This window comes from Carettochelys insculpta, chromosome 1 (genome assembly GCF_033958435.1).
Source record: "Carettochelys insculpta isolate YL-2023 chromosome 1, ASM3395843v1, whole genome shotgun sequence".
Lineage (NCBI taxonomy): Eukaryota > Metazoa > Chordata > Testudines > Carettochelyidae > Carettochelys > Carettochelys insculpta.
Window position 1 is genome coordinate 174,549,057 of NC_134137.1, and position 12,207 is coordinate 174,561,263.

Consider the following 12,207-nt stretch of genomic DNA (forward strand, 5'->3'; position numbering starts at 1 on the left):
TCCAACTACAACATCACCTTTGTTATGTCCACCTTTAAGCTTAACCCAAAACACTCAACTGTTTTTTCTCCCTCCTAATGCTGGAGCTCTGAGCTATCATACTGCTCCCTCACGTAGAGTGCAAGTCCTCCTCCTTTTCTCCTGTCTGTCCTTCCTAAACAGTTTATAACCTTCCATTACTGTGATCCAGTTATGTGAATCCTCCCACCAAGTCTCCGTTATTCCAACCATAGCATGGCAGTGCCTCATTTGCATTTTGAATGGCCATAATTTACATGCCCCTTCCAAAAGGAAGGAGTAGTGTGGCCACAGCAATTTTCCATCATCTCCAACAAACACACAAAAGAAATAAGTGGTCACAGTTGTGTGGTGAGGCTGCATCTGCTTTTCTCTTGTGCTCAATCCTGCACATTCTCTGCCTTTTGGATTGACTTTGCCAGAACTCTTGATTTGGATTGGAGTTCCCTGAGTGGAAGATTTGGAAAGGGAAGCTCACTAAATGAATGGGATGGGAAATCATGGCTTGTAAATGTAGTCAGTAAAAATCCAAGAAAACTGTTTGCCTTTTGCCTCTCCATTTTCATTTTGATATGTTTTCTTACCATGTGTAATATTGCCTAGTAATAAGTCTCTGCAAGGAAGCAGTACAAACAAGTATTAAAAATGCCAATAAATATGTCAGATAAAACTGGAGATTGGCTGTCTCTTTTAATCAGTGAAAATTAATTACATTAAAAACTGGAAATGTCTTTCCCTTCTTCTTTGTGACTCCTGTCCTTTTACAAATGACATGCATGGCTGAAGTTCAAGAGACATTATAATCTCTCCAATTAATACCTTATCTGAAATGTGTGGAAGTTACGTGGCTTAACTGAGGTTTTCTATGGTACTGTTAATTTCCTTCATTCTTCCCCAGACTTTAGTAAGGAGAAAGGAATGCTAAATATTACAGTTCACTTAGGTTAACGTGTTGTATGCTAGCAAACACCTTCAGAACATTTGTGAAGAATATTGTATTTTCTGCTGAATTAAAACTGTTAGAGCAGAGAGGATTTGTATGTAGCAGTTTAATTACACCATTCGTCCAAGCTGCTTCTCTTAAATGAAATCAATGCCATTTTTGCATTCCTAATGGGAACCTCTTTAGTTAAATATACAGGCATTTTTCACCTTCATTCTGATTGCAGGAGCATAAGATTCCTGAGTTGCTATGGTGCAAGTAGGTATTGGCTTCAGCCAAGTGTATTGAGGAACACTAAACTAGATGGTCACATTGATGTGCCCTGCTTGCTTTAAGACTTTGCTTTGTTGCCCCAAAGTTACACATCCAAGATTCATGCAACTCAGGTTTGAGGGATATTTTAAAGTGCAACTTCAATGACATTATCTCTTTATGGCTATGTCTACACTAGACTACACTACACTATGAACAGATGGGAATAAGGGGATTTTGAAGTAGCCGGGGTCCTTTCGAAAAGGAGCCCCATCTGAATGAGCCGCGTGGCAGCGAGCTGCCTCAATTTCGAAGTGCTGCGGCTGCCTGCATGCTAATGAGGCCCTGCATGTGTATTTCAGCACTGCATTAGTAAACTTCAAAATGGCCATTTGCATGGCCATTTCGAAGTTTTTGGCTAGTGTAGACACAGCCTATTACAGTTATTATGTGGGTACTTTTGAAGCGCTCTATCAACATTTGTCTTTGGAAATCTCGTTTTCAGGTATATGTAAAATGAACATAAAATGATTTGTGGACTGAACTTGGTCCTGTAAGTCCAACATTATTTACATGACCATCTATTAGGCCATTGTAGATTTATTACTTTTAAAATCAGCAGTTGTGAGGATTGAAGCCCTAGCTCACATGAAAAATTTAGAGGTAGAGACACAGGAAAGACTTTCAGGAGCATAGCAAGATCTCAGAAGGCTTGTTGCAAGTGCAAGAATGCTGGTTAATAGAATGTGCTGGTTATCCAAATGCCAGACAACATGGCTTTTACTGCATATCCTTTAAAACTGAGCCACAAATAAAGTAAGTGGTCTATCATACTACAGGTTAAAACTCCCAAATCTAGTGCTCTTGTGTCTGGCAACATCTGTCATCCAGCAGGACCATGGATCTTGCAGAACCAGAGAGTCCTGGGACTAGGAGGAGGAGGAGCCAGCCAGACCAGCAGCAGGAGCCCAGGGAAGGGCAGCCACAGCTGATCTGATATCAACGTCGGGGTGGGCAGCAGCCAGGGAACCCAGAAGGAGCAGCAGCAGGGAGCAGTGGCCCTGGCTGGTAAGCTGGCAGCTCATCTCCTGGGCTGCATGGGAAGGCAGGGCCCCTGGAAACCACATCTGGGGCTGTGCGGGAAGCTGCAGCCACAGGGGGAGTTAAAAAAAATAACCTGCCACAAATACTTGAAAGACCCTCTCTCAAGAATTGAACTTACAACCAGGGGTTTACTAGGCTAATGCTGTGGCTGGGGAGCAGTGGCTGGGGCCAGGAGCTGACTGCTAGGGATCCTCTGTGAGGGGAGAGGAGGTTGAGAAGCCACAGGCATGGAGTCCAGAAGCAGGGGCTGAGGCCAGCATAGAGGCAGAAAAGACCAAGGGTTCTGGAAGAGGGAGACTGAAACTGTATAGAATTCAGCAAATCCATTGTAAGAAAGTGGCCTCATCCCAAGTTTTGGAACAGCTTTTTATTGATCTTGACACTTGTGACCAGGAATATATCAATAGCACTCTCAGAAACATGCATTTCTTCTGTGAAGAACTTTTGGAAAAAAAACATCAGGACCAGTTCTGCACAAACTCAAACTTACTCTGGCACCCAAAGCAGTACTACATAACATGTCTGATCTGTTTTGTCTATAATAAGTAGCAAACTCCTTAGGCAGAGAGCATGTCCTATTGTATGTTTTTACAGCACTCACTGAATTATTTTCCTTTCTGTGTGCATTATAGCAAGCACAGTATCTCTAATGGTTACAAAATAGTTTCCATTATAATCCCACTTTCAGACTCAAAAATGGCCATTAACCAAGAGCCGAACCAACCTCCTTTTGTTTTCGTTCAGCACCTGCTTACTGCGTTGATGGGGATGTATAGAATCCCAAGGAAAGATAAAGGTTGTATCTTATTTCTGGCTCTTCAGATCTTAATTGGTAAAGTTTGAATGCTAACATTATTAAGCACATGATTTTTATTTCTTTTAAACAAGGGAGGTCTTCATTTTATTAACAGTTCTTTTTATATCTGTCGTTACAGAACCAAAATCAAAGGCCAGGAAATGCAAATATCTGGGTTCCAAGAATAATGTTGTCTCAATTATGTTAAAAAATCATTGTATCCATATATCATTTTTGATTAAGTATATGCAGCAGCTTAATAAATTGTGATTAGTAGCTTAATAAATTGTGATTTTTGGATATAAGTAACACAGTGTACTGGATGTGCTGCTCTTCCTAGTTAATATTGTTGGAGCCTCAGCTTTTGCATTTCTTGACTTGTTATTTTAGTTATGCAATGATGGTGTTGATATTTTTTAAGTAGTTTTCTGGGGAATTTAATATATTCTTACAGGAGAGATGTTAAATTCCCTCTAGAAAGAGAAAACGGCAAATGTCAAGATAAAGATATGCCATTAGAAAGGTCATGCAGTTGTAAGTGAGATTTAGCCACAAGTAATAAAGTGGATTAAATTAATTGACTTGTTACAAACAGGATTCCACTTGATGCCTAGAAATGTTGTGAACTAGGCCTAGAAAGGAAAAGCAATGGGTTGGAATAGTAGAAATAATTAAAGTCTGAACTGTAGTAAAAATTTGTAAAATGCCGAAGCTGTCCTACTTCACTTGAGTATTTCTTTATGTAATTACTTTGTGAACCATCAAAAATAATGGTAATGAGTGGGTTTGACAAGTACCATCTTGTAAAACATTCTCAGAAAATACATTCAAAATATTTAATTGTTTAATTAAAATGTAGTTTAATCCTCATTTAATTAAAAACAAAAGCAACAAACTAACGTGATAATTTAATTACCACTGTATGCCACAAAACCCATTGCTTGCTCCCTGAAGTGGCCACTCAGAAACTCATGCCAGTTGTGGGAATAAAACTTGGGACTACTTGTATCCAAAATACAGGGACTCTTGCCCCTTCAGCAAATCTCTGTTGTAGGGTAGCTGTTTCACAGACATATGCCCAACATAATAGAGCAGTATTGGTTCTGTCCAGCTGAGGGCAACAATACACATCCATTTTAAGCACTGGATTATACTGTATTGATTTGGGTGTGGTCGGCAAGCTTTTTTTTTTTCCTCCCCAAAAGTAACTGAATAAACTGTTAACCAAATACAATGTTACAGGTAATCTGCATGGTAGCAGGAAAGGCAGCAAAACAATTCCCGTCAAAAAAACTGCTTCCTCTGCCTTTATGCAGAAGATGGGGCTGGTTTTAGTATTCAGAAATTGCTTTTCAGATACAGCTGCTTTTAGATGCCAATCCTAAAATTTACAATGGACATTCATTTTACTGTGTGGTTCTGTGTGGATGCAACAATCTGTCCATGAGCTATCATTACAGGATTGCAGGCTTGTTTGTTAAAGAACAAAAGAAGCATGTGAAAGGTGAAGGGTTAAAAACAGGAAAAGTGTTGATGGAGATAAGGCAATTAGTTAGTACTGAAAATAAGCTTAAAAACCCATCAGATTTTTAAAACTGCAATAAATTTTTAAACAAAGAAATCATGTAGTCTCTGATCAAGTGGTATAAAGTAGCTAAGACTATTCAATGATTGTGGACAGATCTGTTCTCTAGCTAGTGTATAAGTCTCTTTGTCGACTGAAGTAACCATCAGAAGGGATTTCCCACCAAAACTTCTGTCCACAGATTGTATCTACTCATAAAAGCAGGTCAAAAGAGCAATCCACTCAGTCAACAAAGAGCAGGCAGACTGCCTGGCCCGCTCTTGACAGAACGGCTGATCAGAAGCTCTGCAAACAGTGCTTCCCAGTGAACTGGAAGCACTCTCTGCCAGCAAATGGGGCCCCAGAGCATCTACACGGCTGTTTTGTTGACAGAACACTGGTGAGAGAGGCATTATACCTGAATGGGGAGAGGTATAACACTGCTGGCAGATGTTCCAGGTTTTGTTGACAAACTGTCGACAAACACATTTTCCGTGAAAATACTCTGCAGTTTTGCTGGGAAATTCGTCTTGTGTAGACATAGCCTAAGTGTTGAACATTATATTTACTTCATAATAAGAATTAGATTCTTGCTTAAAATCACTCTGCTGTATATAGAATAATTCTGTTTTTCATTAGCTTTAAAAAGAAAGAGGAACAGTCATAAGAAAAGGGGACTGAAAAAGTGTGGAGACTAGAAAGTGGAATGGAAGAGAGACTGCATGGAGAATGAAGAGAAGAAAATGGAAGAAAGACAAATAAAACTCTCCTATTGGTAGTATTTTTTCTCGAGGTTGTTTCATCCCAAAGGATCTTAAAGTGCTTTACAAGCAACCATTCAAACCATATGGGGGAAACTACTCTTCAAACCTTTGTATAGATAGGTGCAAATAATATGGTTTTAAAGTCTTGGCAAATCCTTTTTTGATTCACATTGAATAATAGGTACCCATGCAAAATTTGCCTTAACCCTTTTTCGTTTACTGAAATAGTCCTTTTAATCCATGCTCTTGACTGCCTGGGGACACAAAAGGATTATTTTATCCACTTATTTATAATTGCCTTTTCAAAGGCATGGTTTTGTCTCTCTTCACCAAATGTTGTTTGGTGAGATCATCTGCAAATCCTTTATATTTTGTTTTAACTTAAGCTATATCTTGTCTTGGGCCTAACGTGTTAATAACAAAATGATACTCTAGAAAGCTTTTCTAGTGTTGGAATTGCATTGAGGTGTCTGCCAAGGCAAACCATAATTCCCACTGGATATTGACATGTATAGGAGACTCTTTAGTAACTAAACCTGTGTGCATGTGCAGAGAGTGGGTAATTTAATGCTTTCAAAATAAGAAAATAAATTGTTGCCATTAGTTCATTAGCTTCATAAACCTCACAATATGTTTTACATTGTAAAACTCTTGTACGCTTACAATACTTGTGAGTAATTAGCAACTCCTTCATCTCTGATCTTAAATGTTCTTGCCTCTGACAAATAACTTCCAAGTTCAGTGTTAGGGAGTAAGTATATTGCAATGGGTTGTCACTATTAACTGAACACATGACAAAATAGATGCCTTGTTCTGATGATATTAAGGCAAGACATCTTTCACACCGTAAGGTGCTAGGCTTCACAGACCTCCTATTTATTTATTTATTTATTTATTTATTCAAATAAAGACAACTATAAAACATTAAGGCTGTGTCTACACTACAAAAATAACTTTGAAGTTGCTTACTTTGAAGTACAACTTCAAAGTCAGCACCTGCGAAGTTGAGCATCTACACACACCCTAAGTCGAAGTTAAACTTCGAAGTAGGGTACTACTCCATTCCTGGGAATGGAGTAAGAACTATGAAGTTGGGCTCCCTACTTCGAATTAAGGGAAAATGAGTGTAGAATCTCTGCTTGCTACTTTGAAGTAGTGCCTAACTTTGAAGTTAACTTCGAACTTGGTTCGTAGTGCAGACACACCCTGTGTAGTTGTAGGTCATTGTTTCAATATGGTTACTCTGCTGTGCAGCCGATTTCATGTTTCTATGTAACAAGTGTCTACCTATTGAAACAATCACCATAGTGTTACTAAACACCTATGCTGCACACAAATGAAACCAGAGTTTGGTAGAGATCCAGTAAGGGCAGCCTCAGAGATTTTGATTGGACAGTGTAAGGATGCTGGCAGCATTGTGCACCTCCTGTGGCTATATGGGACATTAGGCATAGAAGTGATTTTTTTCCTTCAGATTTCTGGATAACATCTTTTAATGGTTATTGTGCTAATGCTATTTGAAGGGCTCCAGCATCTGGGTAAATAAACTGATTGCCTTCTATTATTAATGATAATAATATTACATTTTTCAGTGAAAATTTATCTTAGTACATTATAGCTGCATGTAATTTCTGTAGCTGGAATTTGTCCAGGACAGCAGTGCGAATATCCTTATTCACATAAAAGGTGTCACAGAATCACTAGTGCGCACAAGGACCTTGGTTTTACATTTTACCTGAAAGACAGCACCTCCTGCAACACATAATCTCCTAGCACCATGCTAGGTCCGTAGTTCAGTACTGACTAACCTACAGTTACACAAGGTATTCCATTTCTGTCTTTGCCTGTTTCTGATTTCACAATCTGGATCTCAAAGTGGATAGAATGGCCTGTAACCCCTTGATATATGGTCATCTCCAGCTATACTGATTTAAACAACACTGTTATTTTACTATACATGGCATATTATAGATTCATAGACTTATAGATTACAAGTCCAGAAGGGACCAACACGATCATCTAGTCTGAACTCCTGCACATTACAGACGACAGAACCACACGTACCCAATCCTGGAGTAGAGCCATAACCTCTAGCTGACTTACTGAAGTCCTCAAACCTTGATTTAAATAGATCAGGTGGCAGAAAATCCATCATTTACACCATTGTAATCCTGCAATGAGAGTTGTGTCCTGTTCTGCAAAGGAAGATGAAAATTCTCCAGGATCTGTGCCAATCCAATGCAGGGGAAACGTCTTTCCCGTCTCCAGATATGGTGATCAGCTGGATCCTGAGCAAATGGGCAAGGCTCGCCTGAAAAAGAATTATCTGTAGAAATTCAGCACCCTGCCCCATCACCAGCCTTTGGAGATATCTGCCACTAGCATTTGTAGACTGGCTACAGGCCATTATGAGCAGTGTCATCATACCACAGTTTTTGTAAACTTAAGTCTTGAAACCGGTTAGGTTTTGTTTTGTTTTGATTTTTGCTTTCCACCTCTCCTCTGTGAAGTTCTTGGTTTTCCACATTATTTACCCAAGTGTTAGGGCCCCTATTCTGAGCAGCGGCTGAGGTGAGCTTATTCTGAGCAAGACTGAGTGAGCAGACGGCAGGTGGCTGTTTGCCACCTTTCCAGCTCTCTGGGTTCAGCTGTATATTTCCAGAAGCAACAGCAGCAGACGAGAAAATAGGGCTCCACCGACAGTTCCTTTTCCCTAGTCATGCTGCTAGCACATCCCTTATTCCATAGACTAGGACAAGGGACATAAAGTTAGCATCTTGGCAGCATGCCATGCTGGTTCTGCTGTCTTCCTGTTTTTCCTAAAAAAAGGCTTGGGCCTATGCATTTTCTTCTTTCCCACATGAATGCCTATGTCAGGCCTAACATTAACTGAGTGTGAAATTCTAGCAGGAGCTAACGAACCCCAGGAATGACATATTATATCGTGCCTGACTGCTGGTTTAAGAGACTGAATTTATAAGAGGCATGCGCCTCTTTTCATCATTCCTAGTGGTGATGTGAGTTGTGCGAACATACTTTGACATGTTCTTGTTTTATTTTTATAATAAATACAATGTATAGCTCACCACTTATTTCTTCTGTCTCTCTTAAAATATGCCATTTATGTTGTTATGGGCCCCCTTTGCTATGAAAGCTGTATTATGATTAAAAACATCTTATTTCCCAAACCATCTGTAATTTCCCTTCTATAGCAGCAGTTCTAGCTTTGCAGGGTAAATGTGTTTTTTTTTTTAATGTGCTTACATTTGTGCCTCTCTGCACATACTGTAGAGACATCTCATGGGAAACATCTTCTCTTCGTTTGTGCTTCAGTCTCCAAATCAGTACTTGAATGTAGCTCTGTTTTGCAGATCGGCAATTTTACAAAAATTAAGCTTCATGAAAACAAATATTCATGTAGAATTCCTTAGGTACCCTATGGTTCAGTTGAGCAATAAAATTCCTTCTCGTCTCATTGTAATACGTTGTTGTTTCACTGAGGCTGAATTACATCACAATGCTGATTCTCAAAAAGTGCCAAGCGCACATGAGGTAAATTTTAACCTTGTGCAGCTTGACTCTGAAAGCTGTTTGTCCAGAGTGTTTGACAGAAATTGGAAGGACAAGTTTTCTACAGATTCAAGAGCAGCCTGGCATTAAATAATGCTGGTACTGAGGGCAGTTTAGTTAAGTAAATAAAGTGCTGTGCTGGGGTGTCAGAAGCACTGTCCTATTCCTAGATCTGCCAGTAGAGTACTGCGTGATTTGGGCAGGCTCCATCTCTTCCCAGTGCCTCTGTTTCCCTTCGGCTTTCTCCCTTGCTTATCTAGATTGTAAAATTCTTGCTGCAGGGTTTGTCTCTTACTATGTATGTGTACAATGCCTTGACAATAAGCGCTGATGTCCTTTGGTCTCTGGGCACTACTGTAATGCTGGGAAACTGGGAGATACCACAATGGTGAAAGTGCGTTTATAAATTTGCTGCACACAATCTTTTGCTTTGTGGCTTCAAAAGAAGTCTGGATGGAAATAAATTCATGCAAAGAAAACAGAGAGCCTTCTGCTGACTGAAAACTTCAGGAATCAAACAAGATTTGCAGTGTTTTATAGATGTTAAAATGCAAAATTACCCCCTGTTGCTAGTGGTGTTTTGCTTCTACAAATCCCTTGCCTTTGCAGTTCTACTCTTTGAGCTTACCAACACAAATCATGAGTTGTATTTATATCTTAATATTTAAAAGCTTGCTATAGTTAGACTAAAGGAACAGTCAAACTGGCTCAGACCAGACTAGACTGGTCCATCTAGACAAGTATCCTGGGTTGGTGTGGGTATGTCTACACCCTGCAGCTTTGAGTAGCAAGGCTGCATGACATAGCCCTTTCACTGGAAGTCAGCATGTGTGAATTCTGTTTGTTGGTGCTTTTGCCAAAATACCTCCAATGAGTGGATTTCGTTCTGTCAGCAGGAAAGCAACATTCACATGGACACTTGCTATGCCAGAACCGTGTTGTTCATGAGGGGGCTGTTTTAAGCACTCCTGAATACAAAAGATTTGTTGGTCGAGTGCATGTGTAGACATACCCTTAGTTGTTTTTTTGCTAAATTAGCCTCACATAGACACCACCCAAATCAGGTCATATGATAATTAAAAGAGAACATTTCAGTTTCATATTATAACTAACTGCCAAAATCTGCTCATATTATTAATTTTACTGGGACTGAGGTCAGGCATGAAATCCATGTACCACTTAAAATCCTAATTAACCTCTCTTTTGAGGCTTTAGTGGAACATTAAAAACCCGTGCAACAGAGTATAGTGATGAGTTTCCTCCTAAGCAAGTAAAAGTGTGCTAGTCACCATACTGACATAAAAAGACCCACTCTCTGATTCACAGAGCTTATGATCTGCATGTAAGTATGCCAAGACAAGACAAAATAGAGAGAGATGACAGGGAATGTAGGACAGAGGTTACCAAGAGATCTGGGTCAATAAAACTTTTTTGCTTCGCCATTGGTTTCAAAAAATAAAAATAAAATTGTCTGTGGCTAACAAAATATTTTTCCTGCTCTGAACCCCCAGACTCGTGAGTGTGTGTGTGTGCGCGCGCGCGTGTGTGCATGCATGCATGCACTTCAGAGCTACAGTCTGAATCTGGGTCTCCCATATTTCCTCTAAGTGCCTTAACCATTGGGCTACAGGGCGACTCTGTGACTATAGAGTTCACCTTTATTTTTTTGTCTGTAACTGTTCTGCAAATTCATGTTAAATTCATGAATAGTTTCTGTTGACCAAATTACTTCTTTTTTTTTCTTTTTGGTGGTGATAATGAACTATTTGTCCAAAAATTTTCACCTGCATTTAATTATGAAGACCACAGGCAAATTCTATGCTACTAACAAAGGAAGTGTTTGGGTATATATACATACACACACATCTGATGAAGTGGGTCTTACCCACGAAAGCTCTTTACCTAATAAAATTGTTAGTCTTTAAGGTGTTACAGGACTGCTTGGTTTTTTAAAGCAAAAGCATTTACTTTTGTGATGTAAATTAGTGTTTTATGGGAAAAGAGTTGAGACTACGAAGATCATGTCACTTCCAGGAAGTTAAATCCATACCAAGATTCCAGAAGTAAATAGCAGTAGTGTCGTACACACCCAGATAAAAATCTATTTCAGAAAGTTTATGAATGGAAATGTGGCACAACTGGTACAATGTGACCCCTGAATCTACTTTTCCAGTGTTGTCTTGGGACTGTAGAAGTGTTAATTCTGTTTTTCATAATTTGCAAGTTATATTTCCTTTGCCAAGTTGTGACTCGATGTAAATCTGAGGCATTCGACATCATCTGGTTTTCTCTTTTAACTGTCTTCTCTTTCCTTGACCTGGGAAGTTAATAACATCTTAGAGCCAAGGAAGGTCATGTTCTGTGCAGATGTCAAGTTTGACTAAAATCCAACACTTCATTCTTGATGTTTCTTACCCTCAAAACAGACAGGCAGAGATTGTATATAATATCACAATTAACTGTCCTGGGGCAATTATGCTGGAAGACTGACACAGGCAAGTGATGGTGATGGCAGTGCTGATGCAAAAAGTAAACTGCTTTTTTCTCCAGAAAAAGGAGGCAAAAATGGTAGATTTATCCACACAAACCATCTTTTTTACGGTGAAGCACATAAAAATCCAACTTAGTTCAATCTTGTCAGGTTGAGTAGGCATTTAAAAAAATAACGCATATATAGCTTGTTTGACAGCCCAGCCACTAATGGAGTAAGTGACAATGGCTTTTTGCTCACTGCACACCAGGGAGTGCCTGGAAATGTGAAAATAGATGGGAATCCAGTCATAAACAGATTCCTGAGGGAATTGGGGAACCAGTGGTGTGTCATTGTGAGATAAATGATAAGAATAGACTTGTACCAGTGAGGGAAGGCATAAATAAATAACATTGCTGTAAATAAACATTAAGAATTCTGCTTTCGTAGTGTAGATGTGGGTCCATGGTTCATCTGTTTTATAATCTGGCAACATTCCAAATTAGAGTTCATTACCAACATGGAAAAAATTGTAAATAATTCATTTCTCTTTAAATGGCTTTGTGTTGAAGATGAGTGACAGCATCAAGGAAAGATTTAGTAACCTGAGTTTGACCTAACTGATTTAGACAGCCAGTGGTTGTGGATTCGGAACAAAATAAATAAAATAAATAAATATGACAGGCTGACTTTAGGTGCTGCTATAACATTTCCAGGCTTATGGAC

The 12,207-nt window shown here is 39.2% G+C and overlaps 1 protein-coding gene across 1 annotated transcript in view; it reads left to right on the forward strand.

The window, feature by feature from the left end:
* Nucleotides 1–12,207, forward strand: part of DSCAM (DS cell adhesion molecule) — a 550,602-nt gene that overhangs the window by 18,194 nt on the left and 520,201 nt on the right. The window lies entirely within an intron of this gene.